General features: G+C 43.5%; 1 protein-coding gene across 7 annotated transcripts in view; it reads left to right on the forward strand.

Annotated features, from left to right (window-relative positions):
• Window positions 1-15998, forward strand: part of JAK1 (Janus kinase 1) — a 143199-nt gene that overhangs the window by 26095 nt on the left and 101106 nt on the right. The gene's annotated exons all lie outside the window — the stretch shown is intronic.

Here is a 15998-nt window from a genome sequence, read left to right on the forward strand (position 1 = left end):
TTTCTTCAGAATGAGAAACTGGGAGGAGGAGTCTGCTCCCCAGAAGGTGCTGTACCTCCTCAGGGAAACAGTGCTGGGAGTGATCTGCAAGCGGGGGCTGCCTCTGCAAAGAAGGCAGGAAGAACTTGAACCCAGCTGCGGGGAGACTAAATCACGACAACTTATTACGCCTCTAGGTAGAAGACAGATTTATTGTGTTTTAGCCTCGTTTTTCATAATCTCTGTTTTTGGAGGCTCTGGAGCCAGACTGCTTGGTTTGATCCTAACTGTGAGAATGTGGGCAAGCTGCATCTGTCTCCTTATCCGTACGGTGAAGATAAGGATGGTCTCCACCTCCAAGATTGTTTTGAGGATTCAGTGACTACGCCTAAAGGTTTTGGAAATGGTGCCAGGCGTGGAGTATGCGCTAAAAATTTCTTAGCTTTTTTTTTGTTTGGTGAATATGCTTTTTGTTAAAAACGAAGAGCTCAAATTATATTCAGAGTGCTTTAAGATGGTAGGAAAGTGTTGCCCATTAAATGCAAAACACACAGTAGCCGATACATTCTGTCTTAGAAAGGCTTCACTTAGAAATGGAAAGATCAAAAAAGTTTAGGCCCTGAAGGCAGTTTCTCAAATCTGGAAGAGTTCATGTAGTCAGCACCAAAGGTGATAGATAAATTAGGTTTGACTCTGTTTTTAAGGAAAAATGAGAAACAAAGGTGCTTTTTAATTTAACTTTAAATGCCATCCAAAGTATATAATTTGGTAGGAATGTATGAGATTTTCTGGGGTGGTCACTATAGAGATACTGTGTTGCTCTCATTGATTGAGTTTACTTAGCGTGCTGTGTGCTGCTGGCGAGAGGCACAGGCGTTCCTGTTTGTAGAATGTTGTCTTCAGAGTCGTGTGGAAATTAAAAATCTTATAAATCAGATAATGTGCCAGGGAGTTTTGCTGTTTAAGAAATTATGAGAGTTTAAGGGAACTCTTAAGTATGTATTCGGTTTCCCCTGAATGCTGTTTTATCAGTTTCTGTTTTCGTATATGTATTGCACTTTCCTAAAGCAAGATTTGCCCCCAGTATAGAATTGTACAAAAAGTTGGCTTTCCTTCTAATCATATTTTAAATGTACCTTTTAGTCTTTTCCCAGTGATGTCGATGTGGCATAGACACATTATTCACGTTCGCAAGAATGTTAGCTCCCACGGGGTTGGAAAAGAGCTGTTGATGGTGTTCTCGCCTGTGTGCCTGACAGCGAAGCTGTTAGCTGTATCTTTTCCTTGTCTTCTCATTTGAGAAGGAGAAAGCTGTGAAACTCCTTAGTTTGTATCTGTGGGGAAGTCCAGCTCAGATGGTGAACAGCCTCACCTGTAGGTCTTTAAAAAAAGTTTAGGCCTACTCTTTTCAGGTACACGGGGTAACTCAGACAAATTCCAATGTATAAAGTACAAATAGCTAAGAACAATTTGTAATTAGTGTGAAGCTTGTTTTGAATGCTGTATTAAAGGGCTTGGGAGTAGGAAAACTGACAGCAGTTCATTCAGTTAAGCACAATTATATCAGCAGGCTTATTTGCACAGTTAATTTGCTCAGACTGTAGCAAGGCTATAATTCATAGCATTTTTTTACAACTAGTAGAATTTAAAATCATCTTTTATGTTATGGTAAGAAAAAAGACAAAAGAAAACAAATCAAGGAGAAAACAGTCTGCCAAATGCATATTTTCCCAGTCAGAAATCTTATTAAATTAATCTGGTGGGAGATTAAACTAATCACGCACAGGGAGGCAGACAGACGTGATGCATATCATAAAGAGGTGCGCTGCATCTTTTGCCTTCTACACCTGCACACCCATTTTAGGGCTAATTCACAAGACACAAACTTTAAAAAGTGAGATGGAGAATGCCCAAATTTAAAATTCTGACCCATTTTGTTCAGTTAAAGCAGCTCTGTGAAACTTTCAGTAGGTGCTGATCACTGGGTATCAGTGATCTAATTGGCAGAATCATTTGACGTGTGGCGCCGTCGCAGAAGAGCCCCATCTTTTCACTTGTTTGGCCAGTCACTCAGGGTGGTGAGAAGCGGTGGGGGGCTTACAGCATAAACTGTGAGCCTGCTTGACGTGGATTTAGGAAGTAGACTGCTTGTGATGCACAAACTGGCTGAGATAAAAATGCTCTCAGGTTTTCGTGTTTACTCCTTGGTTTAATGATTATCTGTAGCTCCATATTATGTGAAAAAAAGACAGGCCTGATTCCTGCCCTCAGCAAGCTCCCTTGCTAGTGGAAAACACAAGACTTCACCAATTATACAGCTATTTGTTAGAATTATAGTAGGTACTGGGAGAGATGTCTTAGTTTGCTATAAAACAGAGGTGGAGGCCAGTAAGAAGAGGGGAGCTCTGTGATACCTTGAAATCTGAAGGGTGAAAGAGCCAGGCTAAGAGGGTGAGAAGGTTTTCCAGCCAGAGGAAACAGCATGTGCAAAGGACCTGAGGTAGAACCAGCACTGCAGCTGCTGCAGAGAGGACAGAGGTGCAGGCCAGTGAGGTCAGCAGGAGCCTGATCAAGCAGGGCCTCATAGGCCATATTATTTTGGGCCTTATAATATAGCAGAGGAAATTGAAGCTTTTAAAATTGAAGGCAGTGACATGATGGGACCTGAGTCAGTGTATGAAGAAAAGAAAGAAGGATCCCTGCCCTCCTCTCTGACCCTGGGAGCCCCTCTCCCCTGCCCACTCTGCTGCTAAGGCCTTGAAAGCCCTGCTTCCTCCCACTTGCGCATTTAACCCTTTGCAACCTGACTGCCACCCCCCGCACTCTGGAGACTGCTTCTTTGAGGTCACCAGTGACCTTGCTGTCTGTCGCATCTTAACACCTTTTTTCTGCTCTTGTTATCTAAAACATTTGATGCTGCTAAGCACCCCCTTCCTGAAGGATGTCTGCAGCCACATGGTCGCCTGGCTTCTGAGACACAGCACTTCTCCCTCTCTCTGTCTTTGCTCTCTTCTCTTCCTCACATCCTGCCTTCCCCCAGTGAAGACTCTCCTGGAGGTCTCATGGTTCCTACAACTGCGCAGGTGACTTGCTTCCCCCAAGCCCCAGCTCTGCCTTCTGTTCCTGGGCCTCTCCGCTCCCTGCCTCCCCGAGTACTGGTGGAGCAGCTTTAGGCACTGTTCAGGGCGCTGGGCGCACTGGGCTTAAGGAGCCGGCCTTCCAAGATGTTAAACGTGTCTCTAAAGAAACAGGGTAATTTCAGGGGGTGACAGTGCAGTGAAGAAAATCAGTGAGGTAGTGGGAGAGGCCTGCCTCTGAGGAGGTGACGCTCGAGCTCAGACCTGATTGAGGAGTGTGGAGTAGGCGCCAGGCCAGGCTGTGATCGGGAGGAAAAGTGCCCCTGGCTGGGGCAGCAGGTGCCCAGGACCCACTGGGGTGATCTTTCCATTTCATGCTGGGCTCCCTACCTGGATGTCTGTTGACACCTCCTGTTTAACTGCTCCGATAGCATCTCTGTTTCTGACCCAGCCATGACAATGGGTGATTTCTCTGTTCCTCTTAATACCATCTCTGTCCACTCACAAATCCTTAGACCGGTGCCCAGAAAACTTTCTCTGTAAAGGGAAAGACAGTAAATATTTTCAGCTTTCAGGGTCCTGCTGCCTCTGTAACAGCTACGTGGTTCCACCAGCATAGACGATATGTAACCAGTGAGTGTGGCTGTGCTCGGATCAGACTATGTGTGGACACTGAAATTTGAATTTCCACTTGTCACAAAATATTATTTTTTCCCCAACCATTTAAAAATGTAAACATTTGTATAGCTTCTTGGCCTTAGACTGATTTTGCTTTTTCCCTTTCCTTTTCCCTTACCCGCTTCCAACACCGGCCACACCCTCTCAGTGCTCCCTCCCGCTTGCCCTCTCGGTGCTCCCGCTTGCCCTCTCGGTGCTCCCGCCCTCTCGGTGCTCCCTCCCTCCAGCCCTCGCAGTGCTCCCTCCCTCCTCTCAGTGCCCCCCTCCTGCCCTCTGCATGCTCCCTCCTCCTCCCCTTTGCCTTCTCAGCATTCCCTGAGCTGCCTTCACCTGGGTGATGGCAGTCATCTCCTGTCTAGGGTCCCTGTGTCCAGCCTTTTCCCTGCAGGCTGTCCTCCCCATGGATGTTGAGTGGTCTTCCTGCAGCTGACTCAGGTCATAGAGTTTCCCTGACAGGACTCTGCAGCCCCTGTTGCCTACAGAAACGGTCCAGGCGCCACTGAGTGTTGTGTTCAAGGCTCCATGTGCTAAGCCTCAGCTTGTCAGCTTGCTCTCCCATTTCCTTCTACACTGCCAAAATAGATTAGTCACTGTTTTGCATTCGAGCCTCAAACATTTCTCATTATTTTCTGTATTCTCCTTTTTTTAAAATGCACTTTGCCCATGCCTTGTGCTCTCCATCTGTCACGATTCTGTAACTTACAAGGCCCTTTCAAGTGTCACTGCCCCCTCCCCACCACGCCCAACAGGAGCCGTGCGTGCCGAGCGTGCTTCGGTGGGTGCATATTTTGGTGGGGTGGGACCCTCGTTTCGAGGGCGTCGTGTTTTGCCTGTGCTTCCGTTCTTCTTGCACTTACCCGCACTGTGCAGCCCTCAGGTCCTGCAGGACAGAGCTGTCTCATGCGTTGTGATGCCCCTTTCCCAGTAGGCAGCTGGGTGTTCACTGAATGAATGCTGAATCCCGTGCAGATAGGTACAATTTGTAGAGGTTCAAAGCAGGAAGGTTTTACTGAAGGGACTTTGGTCAGATTAAATCCTTGATTCTTATGTAAGGTGGTACAGTTGTGTGAAAGAACACCAAGTGTTTCGGAAGACTTTGGTGGTATTCTTGGTCCTAGCAATGACTTAGATAAATAAATTCAGACAAATTATTGATGCTCCTCTTCAGGGATTGATGTTTCCTGTTATGAAAAGAAAAGAGTGCTCTGTAATTCATAACATTTCCTTGCCAGAAAGCTCAGGGCCCAGTTATGGGCTTGTTTTCGGTTGCTATTTATTTTTCTTACGATAATCTCCCTGCCTTAGTTTCCTACCAGATCCCTTGTCACGTGGATGAAGTCCTTTTAACGAATAGTTCTGTTGTGTATGTCTTTTATATTTATATAGGTAGCCTCCACTTTTTTTTTGTGATAGAAATATAAATAATAATTACTAGCCCATTGGTTTACCCAACCTAAGGTGACACCAAGATGGTAACAGATGAATGTCTTGGAAGAAACAGGCAAAAAGGCTCTGGGGCAGTATGGGAATCCTGGCATGGGTTTGGTGGAAAACGAGAAAAGTGCTTTGTGTCTTGTTGTCTTTGGGTTAACGTATGTGTGGGTCGGCCGTGCCCCCCAGGCCTGTGGGTGTCCACATCTTCCCAGTGGGAAGGACAGGAGGACCAGGAGGACGCGACTCACGGTCAGTGAGCCTTTCCTGTGTCAGCTGTTGTATGCACTTTGCGTTTGATATTTCATTTAATCTTTTAATAGCCAGAGTGTTGGATCTTATTGGCATCATTTTCCAAATGAACAAATCGAGCTGATAAATGGCAGAGCTGGAATGAAAATTTGAAGGTCTCTGGCATTTGGAAAAAAACCCAAAAAACTTTTCTACTCTTTTTTCCCCCTGGCTTTACTGAGCTATAATTGGAAAACTCTTCTACTCTTAAAATACCTTATTTCTACTGTCTTGTCACTTTTTCCCCCCCTGACATTGGCATTTAAAGTGAGAACCTATGGAGCTTGTTCCTGTCTTGTTTTCCAACCTAATGCTTCTGAGGCAGTTGTAGGATCTTGGAGAAGTGCCTCTGTGCACCTGTAGTGTGTTTGGTATTGTTAGATGCTGAGTAATAAAGAGGATCTGAAAGGACTTTTTTCTTTCAGCAGGGGTGATGGAGTGTGGGGTGAAGCAGGCAGTTGGGTTCATTTAGCTGCCCTAAAGAGAGTTTTAGTATGTTCTCGTGAAATATTTTTGACAGTTTAAGTCAAACTTGATTTATTGTTACTTTATATTACCTGGTTACTATATAACGTGTCCATGTTTACCTGACTGGTCTGAGCCTGCCAGATGTGTTATGAAAAGCATGCTGGACTTGGAACCAGGAAAACCACTTACGAGCTCTGTGACTTTGGGCTCATAATTGATCCTCAGTTTTTCTCAACTGTAAAGTGGACTTAACAGTATGTGGTCCGAAGGCAGCTGTGTGAAGGTTAAATGAGATAGGAGATGTGGAATAGCCTCAGACAGTGCCTGGGACTCAGCAGCATTTGATGAATGTTAGTTAACTACTCCCCCTTCAAATACGGAGCATTACCAGAGAATCTGTACGTGATTAGGCAGTGTTTACATGTTTGTAAGTGAGAACTTTGTAGACAGGTATTCTCAAGTTAAGACCTTCTGATGCAGGAAACCCCTGTATGCAAACGTCTGGGTTCCCACTACTGCAAAAGCGTAAGAGTGGTTCAGACTCCCCAAATCTGGAACTGGAGTCTGTGGGTTTGAATCTGTTTTATTTTACTAGCTGAGTGATCTGGGCAAGTTGTTCAACCTCTTGGTGCCTCAGTTTCCTCATCTGTAAAATGAGGAGAATAATAGCACCTAATACCATATAGGGTTGTCAGGATTAAGTGAACACACGTGCACGTGTCTGTTTGTATACTAACACCCTGCTAGGGTTTGCCCTGCTACTGACTGTCATCCCCCCCATCCTCTCTTGTGTAGACAGCCCCTGAGTCATCTGGCGCTCCCCTGGAGCCCCTCACGTTGTGTGTCATCAGGAGACTGCTCCGTGCAGCACAGTTTTTTTGTTCTCCTCTGGCCAGCTGTCGTCCTCTCAGGCATCACACTCTCAGCAGTCCACTTGTACGTTTCTTGCCCACTTTAAAAAAATCTGTTTTTATTTTATGTGAAACTGAACATTTTCTAATAATGACTGATAACCCCAGCTTTGTGTTAAGGATACTTTTATACCGGGTAAGATGAAAGCCATATAGTCTCAAGCCAGTGGAAGGAATTTATAAAATATTTTTGATTGAATGCTTGCTCTGTGCCAGTTTCTGGTCAGTAAACTGAGGCTTAGAATGGTTGAATAATGTGTTTCAGGGTGCCCAGCTTCTAAGTGGGGGAGCCTGGCTCTGATGGATGCCGGGCCTACTTGGCCCTGGGTCCCAGAATCCCTGGGCTTAGTTGCCATAGAGCCTCGGGCACCTCCTCCTGCTCCGTCTGCACCCTCGTTCACCTGCGCTCTCCTCCCCTTGGGTCCAGCTCGAGAGGCTGGGCATGCTCGGTTCTCCGTTCTCGGCTCGCTGCAGTGATGTTCTCTGCTCCTCGGCTGGCAGATGCATCGTGTTTCGGGTACTTCGTGTGTTAGCCCTTTGTGCGTTAGCTTGGAAACCTAACCACACTCACAGCAGTGTGTGTTGGGGGAGAATGTGCTCCAAGTTTCAAAGGACCAACTGGGAACTAATATTTAAAGAGGCGAAACTGTTTATAACCTGGAGACTACCAGTGTATTTGCTTGGGTGTATTATGTGCATTGACATACTTTCAGGGCTTATGTGTCATGCCCGACACGTGTCATGCCTGACAAGCAGGCACATTCTGGAATGTATACACGTTATTGCACTTATTTGCTTAGCCATCTGTCCTCAGCTTTGGCTGACCTTTGTGTCCCCAACCACTAGTGTTGTGCTCAGCACAGGGTAGGAGCCCCATGAAGAGATCTATTTAGTCCTCTTTAAAAATCAATGGTTCTTTTTACTTTTCTGTATACTTGATATATTTCAATAAAAAAATCAATGGAGTGTAAGGGTCAGGCAACATTGAAAGAGGAATATTGCCACGCAGTCACCAATCGGATGGAAATAGCGCTTTTGCTGGGCTGACTGAGACGTTTAAAGGTAGTTGGGAGCCAGATGCTTCTGAGAATGTCTCTTTGATTATTGGGAGGCGAGGAAAGCAGTCAAACGAGTTCTTTCTTGGCTGGGCATCTTGTTTACTTTTCCCAGGTTAGAACTGATAGCTCTGTTTTTAAGAGATCATGGAGACACTTCTGCCATGGCCCCCAGCATATTTGGTTCTAAGTTTATAGACATTTTCTAGTAAGTGCTGTTTAAGGGTTTGTAGCACACAATGATCGTAAAACCTTAGAATAATTTTAAGAGTTGGAAGAAGTCGAAGTAGCCCAGGGACACGTCCTTCCCCAGTTTTACAACGGAGAAAACTAAGAATCAGAGCACTTATGTGACTTGCCTGTGTAGGCCGCCACTTTCGTGTTTTTTTAAAATGCAGCATCATGCTGCATTTGTGATTGAGTGATGAAGTGAGATAGTCACATGTAGAATTTAGGAAAGTAAATACTGATTTGTTCAGTTGGTTCTGAGAAGGGTAAGATGTGTTTGTGGTAGGAGATTTAGAGATTATTTAAAAGAAATTAGGATTATGTAGGGTTCAGCCATTACCTTGGGCATTATGAAGGGCAGTGTCTCCTGGGAGAAGAGAGATCAAGCTGCCCTCTCTGGCCCTTGCCACCCTGGACATTCCAGAGGTTAGGGACCAAGCCCTTCTTGCTTATCCTTCTAGTCCTTGTTCAGCCCTGTGCCTGCCGTGGAGCAGACGGTCAGTAAGTATTAAACACGTGAATGCCAATTGTAAGAAGCTAATGACAGGTTTGTGTCGTGGAAGGCCTGTTTGGCATTTCATTTTTATGTTGTTCCTGTTATCAGGAGAAAAGCCACTTTACAGGGCATGGAGGTGACGGTTATTAAGAACAGCAACAACAACAAAGTGTTGAGAGCTGTTGCAGATAAAAAGGTGCTCTCTTGTATAACCCTTATTCGAGACTTGAGCACCTGTCGTTCAGAGAGGTGAAGCCGTTTCCAGCAGCCCCCAGCCCTGTGCCCCCACTGCGCCCGTGGTGTGCTGCTCCTGACCGGCTTTGGGGACCACACAGCCTGTGATGCCTCCCCCGTCGCAGTTGGCTGAGCCAGCTGCTCTCTGGCTCCTCTGCCGACACCTGGTTCTGCGGAGCCTCCCGGAGGCGTGGTCTGCAGGCTTATAGCCTCCGGTCGACTGCAAGACCCTGACCACACACCTGAGTCAGAATTACCTGTCCTTGTTTTGTTCCCGCAGTGGGAGCAAAGCCTGAGGAAGCGGTTCAGTCTGGGTATCTATGGCTGAGACAGGGCACCTCAGAGCACACAGTCTGCCGAGCCTGACTTGAAAAGTCTTATTTCCCCTTTTCTTTTGACCTTTTTCTTAAGTCATTAAAAAGCTACAGGCTGCAAATTAAAAATAATTGTAATCCTTTGGTGGTATACCAGGAAGATACATAGTTTATGGAATCTCCACTCATCTGTATTATGTTGAGTTTCTGTAGCCATTAGGCACTTGCATTGTTAGTTGTTTCTCCGAAGAGTTACTTTTGAGTTAATTTTAGGTCATGTGTTTATCCAGTCTGTGTTCAACAAGCAGTTACAGTTTCGTACAGGATACTGTTGGCCGTTCCTGCAGGTCGGAGAAGTCAGGACGTGAGCCTGTGAGCCTCGCCTTGGCCCTTCCTAGGCAGTCATTTGAGATTTGATATAGCTCCTGAATCCTCCTTTTAAAATTTTATTTAGCATTTTAAAGAAATTAAGCAAATTATTCATTTTAGAGAAATAAATAGTGAAATAAATAAAAATTCCAAGACTTGTCATTCAGATAAACATTTCTGTTAATATTTTAGTGTTTACTGTTTCAGACTTCATTTCATGTGTATATAGACCTATGAATTAAAAAAAAATTTCAAGGAGATCATAGAACATAATACTCTTTTGTAATCTGGCTTTTTCACTAAGTGACTCCTCATGATTTTAGCCCCGCAAGGTAGTAACTTTTGGTTAGGATGACATAACTTCTTATGGTGCATAGGTTTCCATGGTACAGATGAATGAAAGTTACTTACCGAACTCTCTAACGTGAAACATACATAGTGTTTGTTTTTCCTGCTATAAATACTCCTGTTATAAACATTTTTGTGTACTTTTCTGATTATTTCCTTAGGAGATTATAAATGGTATTGTCGTCTGAAAGTTTTTCACATTTTAAGATTTTGCATACTTACCTATCCATGATTTAAAAAGCACACACTGTGCTTTGACTGCAGTGTCATAAATCTGCCCGGTTGGTTTTCTTGGATGATAGGTTACGTAGGTTCCTTGGTGAGTGTATGGTCCTGGGGAGTGCGGTGTGCCTGAATGGCATTTCTCATGGTTAGATTTCCCCCGGAGCACTAGAAACGGTCTAGGCTGCCAGATGCCAGGATTTGCTCTGGAGGTGTGAGGTGAAAGCCAGCTTAGGTGGCTGGGAAAGACAAGCTTTATCGTTTTGTGTTTACCAGGTGTGTTGCAGCCAACTTTGAAAGCCCTTTTTTTACCCTTTGTGATTAAAATACAGGCTGCTAATCTTTCATGATGAAAAGAGAAGCCCAAAAACAATTTCAGAAGGTGGATCTTTTACTGATTAGTGGTTGTAAAGATTTCACGTAGGTAGTATTCCAGGTGTTCTGAAGTTATTTTATTAGTCAGGTCTGCGTCAGTGAAATCAGCAAAGCCAGTGTATCTTTGCAAAGACTTGTGACAACAAGCTCATAACTGCATTCTCTGAGGTGCACAGTTCACTCTTAAGATTTTGCTTCTGGCATCTCTGTGCACCTTATGCTGTCAGCCTTTCAGGTTCCAGACACAAAACTGGTTTGACATTAATTTCTGGCATGACAGCTTTTAGATATCCTCTTTGCATAAGTCAGGCAAAATCTGCAGAGCCAGCATCATGCTTGGCACGTTAATTCCTTCTCCCTTTATTTGTTCCCTTCTCCATGCCTCCTGGTTCATACAACAGAGTCATCATACTTAGGCACTCAAACATTTATTGACTAGATTTGTATTTAATAAAATTAAATCTTGTCATTAATTAGTGAAAACTAAACTGAGGGAATCTACATTTAATGGAGCATGGAGTTGAACTAGGAAAGGGCAAATTTCTTTAAATAAGGCACAGATGAAAGATCTTATCTGTGTATTATCCTCCTGTTCTTTGACTTAGTGTTAGAATGTTCCAGCCAAAGCCTCAGTTTCAGGGTAATATTTCGGTGCTCTCTTCTGTGTTACACTTCAGGTAATTTAGAAACATTTATATTTCTAAATCTGTCCACTTCTGTAGAAACCTTTTATGCATTGTGTATCTCTCTTTATATGATCTAGTGTAGATTTAGATTGATAATGATTTTTTTTTAATTATTATTTTCTTCAGAAATGTAGTATTCTGGCCTAAGATGATGATGTATTTACCAACTGGAAAGATTATGTTAAATTTGAAATTGTACTCACTAAATTATGGAATCGTGTACTGTTCTAGTAAAGGTGTATGATGCTGCAGATAAAATTTCAAAAGGAGCTGTACGGAGAAAATTCTTGTTCAGGGACGCCTTGCTCAGTGAAGTTGCTGTTCTGTTGGATATATTAGTTCTCTTTTGGTAACTTAAGTGGAAAAAAAAAAGGGTGTTGGGATTTATTGGCCCCTGTAACCAGAGCCTCCTAAGGGGAGGGGGAGAATCCAGGAGCTGCAGGGAGGTCAAGGCGTGGTCCCTTCAGTAGGAGGCCTGCTTGTTTCTCCTTCGATTTCGTTGGTCTCATTCTTGCCACAGCAAGGTTTTCTCCAAATGGCTTGGAAGACAACAGCTGGCTGCCCCAAGATGATATTCAGTCTGGCTTCCATTTATCAGATCTCCCTGAAGGGTCCCTGCTTGGATCACCCCTTTGTCCTGTAGGACAGTGGTCGGTCAGGCAGGACGCTGCGATCTGTGGTCCTAACAGAACCACAAGGGACGAGAGGTTTCTGGGCAGATCAAGACAGCAGAGGTCTACCATAACATCTTGAACTGGCAGTTAAAAAAAAATTTTTTTTTTTAAATTGTGACAAAATATACAACTTAAAATTTACCATAGTAACCATTTTTAAGTTACAATTTAGTAGTGTTAAGTACATTCACATTATTGTGCAGCCTGTTTCCAGAACTCTTTTCATCCTGCAAAACTGAAACTATCCCCGTTAAACAGCAGCCCCTTCCCCACATTGTACGCTGGCAGCCGCCATTCTGCTTTCTGTCTCTGAATTTGCCTGCTCTAGGGACCTCAAAGAAGGGGAACCATGCAGTACTTGTCCTTTTGGGACTGACTTATTTCACCTGGCATGATGTCCTCGAGGCTCATCCATGTGGTAGCACGGGTGAAGAGGTCACACTTTCTTTCCTTTTAAAAACGGGATGTTGTTCCATTGAATATAGAGCACGTTTTGTTTATCCGGTCATCTGTTGATGGACGCTTCAGTTGCTTTCACCTTTTGGCTGTTGTGAACAGCGCTGCTGTGAACACGGAGGTACAGATATCTCTTCGAGACCCTGGTTTCAGTTGTTTTGTGAACTGGCAGTTTTTTAGACAACTCTAACTCACACAGGTCCAAAACTAAGTTCATCTTTTCTCTTAAAAACTGCCCGTATTCTTACCCTCCCTCTCGTGTCACCTTCACTGGTCACCTAAGCCAGATCCTGGGGCTTATTTTGACTCATCTCTCATGGACTATTAGTCACCAAGTTCAGTTGATTTTTAACTTGTAAATATCCTTTGCAACCCAGTGCTTCCCTGAGTGTGTTTGTTCTCAAACTGTTCTGTGAGTGGAGAATTTCGTGGACAGATAAGTTTGGGAATTGCGTGATGTTGTTTAGTTTATCCTTTTCTTGGAGAACCAAAATGTATGTTAGCATACTAACATCTCAAGGAGCTATTGAGTTAATCAGCTGTTTTCCAAATATATTTGATCGTGGAACCCCTTTGTCTCTTAACATTTAGGGACGCGAAATTGAGCAAGAAACACATCCCTCCTGCTGCCTTTCTTTAGGTTTCATCTCTTGCTTGGACTGTAGCCCAAACCTCTGGAATTGTGGGTTTTCAACCTTTTTTGTTTCATTGATCCATTTGGCAGTGAGTTGAAGCCTTCTTCTCTTGGAATAAGAGGACATATCCAGTTAAATACATAAGATTGCAGATCCGGGCTGGCCCCATGGCCGAATGGTTGGGTTCGCGCGCTCCGCTTTGGTGGCCCAGGGTTTCCCTGGTTCAGATCCTGAGCACGGACGTGGCACCGCTCATCAGGCCATGCTGAGGCAGCATCCCACATGCCGCAACTAGAAGGACCCACAACTAAAATATACAACTATGTACCAGGGGACTTGGGGAAAAAAAGAAGAAGAAAAGATTGGCAACAGATGTTAGCTCAGGTGCCAATCTTTAAAAAAAAAAAAGAGATCACAGGTGGTTCACTGATTTTCTAGAGGAGGGCTGTCCCCTGGTTCATCTTGAGCTGTTGCAGGCTGCAAGTGCTCCGTGGCGACAGTGTCGTATGGTGGGGAACAGTGTGGGCAGTGCCGTTAGCACAGTCTCCCAGGGCAAGTTGTTTACCTGCTGTCTCAGTTTACTCATCTGTCTGTGAAGATAGTAATAGTGCCTACCTCAGAGTGTTGGTAGGAGAATTGAGTGAGTCCTTGTATTTAAAGCACTTAGAACAGTGACTGGTATGTCTAAGTGCTCAGTAAACGTTAGTTGCTATTTCTTTCCCCCCTCATTTTTATCATCTTATTAGCATGATTTAGCATTATTTTTGTCATCTTATGCAAAAGATGATTACGGTTCCTGTGAAGTTCATTATCAAGAGCTTGTGCATGCATTTCCATAGTTAATCCTCAACGAAGGAAAAAAATGCATCTGATAACGTTACTCATATTTAACTTTTTTGGAGCTTAGTAAGTGGAAAATAGAGGCCGTCCTTTTGTTAGTATAGGATGTTTGCTTTATTTAACAAACTCTCAACACCTAGAAAACAGAATATTAGAGGAACACACTGTGGAAGGAAGTGTAGTTATGGGTGAATGGCTCACTTAAAGGATTTTTATTTTTACTGAGACTTAAATATTTTCCTTTGTGGGTTTCAGCAGAGAAGAGCATGGGTCCCGTCACAGCCCTGTGACTTTGGCCCTGTGACTTTGGGCACGTCTCCTAACACCTCGCCATTCACTTATCTACAGAAATGGGGCTGATTGTGTCTACCAGGGTTAATTTGAATATGGTTTAAGATCATGTATGCAGAAAACATACCCTGTGGGAGGTGGTCTGTAAATGGTTCCCTCCAGTCCTCTCCTCCCAGGGCAGTAGAAGAGGATCCGTGTGTAATCTCTTGCGTGTAATCTCTTGCTCGGCCCTGTGCCTCTCACTCTGTGGGTGGCACATCTTCCTGTTACCAAGGCTTTCTTGGCAAGCACTTTTAACTTTCTATTATTATTATCATCATTGGTGGTGGTGGTGATATTTTGTTTGGCATGGCTGCTGTAGTCACCTGCTTCAGAAAGCAAACCAGTATAATAAGGTATAACTTGAGAAGGCTTGCTCCCATCCTTGTCCCTGTCACTGCCTTCTCTGTCCCCTTAAGTGTCCTCCTGTATGCATTTCTTGTGTTCAGATACAGTTAGTACAAGTATATATTCTCCTTTGTTTTTATACAAAAGGTGGCTTACTCTATATACTGTTCTGTGCTTTGCTTTTCTCGTTTTACAGTATGTCCTCCTCTCTTTCCTTGTTAGGACGTAGAGTATTTCCTTATTCATATGTACGTGTACATGTGTTTATTAGAGCTCTAGAGTGTTTCGTTGTGTGAATGCACCATGGTTTACTTAACTAGTCCCCATATTCATGAACATTGGGTTTGTTTCCACGTTTTTGCTGTTGCAGAGTGTTTTTTATGACCTCATATGTACAAGGTTGGATAAATTACCAGAAATGGTATTGTTGGGTTAAAAGATAAATGCATTTATAATTTTTGTTAATATTGTAAATCGCTCTCCATGGGGTTTGTACCGTTTTGCATACATTGGTGTGTGTTTAGTTTGTTGCATTGCAGACAGCTCTGCTCCTCCCTCCATACCCTCTTTTGAGCTGCCCTCTTAGTGTAGGGGGCGTTGTGCAAGGGAAGGAGACCCCTCTCGTGTTTCCCAAGTGGTACTGGGCTGTTGGAGTGCAGTGTTTTCCGAGCCGAGAGCTGGGGCACAGGGTTACAGTGTGGTGTGAGACTAGGCAGTCTGCCCGTCCTGATCCACTCTAGTCTTTGTCTTGGGATCTGAGGACGGAATGGCTGGGTGTATTGTGTGCCTGAGGCACCAAGTGGGTCTGGGGGCACAGTCAGTTGCTCTGGACGTAAAATATTATTGGCTGCTGTCTCTCTTCCTTAGAAGTTATTTTTTTCTAAAAAAGTTCACTGCTTTTAGCATGAGTTATTCCTATTTATTGAGGATTTGTAATCTAGAGAAAAGAGTAAAAACCACTTGGAATCCACAACTATTGTTATATTTTGATGAATATCCTTTCAGTCTTATGTGTGCATCTCCAACATAAATGGTGATCGTACACTGCATGATGTTTTATAACCTTTCTTTCATTTATTAGTGCATCATGAATATTGTTCCATCTTTCAGTAATCATATATGCACATGTATGTATCTATCTGTGCGTGTGTGTGTGTATGTGTATGTGTATTTGGTATAGAATTCTGTTGGTTAGCTTCACCATGATTCTATGTTACTGGATGAACATTTAAGATTGTTTTGTTAGTCGTTTAAAATAACCCTTTGATGAAGACCCTTGTAGCTAAATCTTGTATGTCATTGTTATTTGCTTAGAATAAATTCTTAGAACTTCTGGGTCAAAGAACATGTACAAATCACTCTCAAAACTGACTTGCTATGTGTATTTCTAAGTGAGAACACTTGCTTATCACATTTAATCAATTTGTGGATATTACAATTTTTTAAAATTTGCCAATCTGTTAGGAAAATATGGTAAATCTATATTTTACTCTATACATATTTGTATGTTAGTACATTGAAACATTTTTTTTATGTTTGAGAACTCTTCTTTG

The sequence above is a fragment of the Equus przewalskii genome, chromosome 24 (assembly GCF_037783145.1).
Source record: "Equus przewalskii isolate Varuska chromosome 24, EquPr2, whole genome shotgun sequence".
NCBI lineage: Eukaryota > Metazoa > Chordata > Mammalia > Perissodactyla > Equidae > Equus > Equus przewalskii.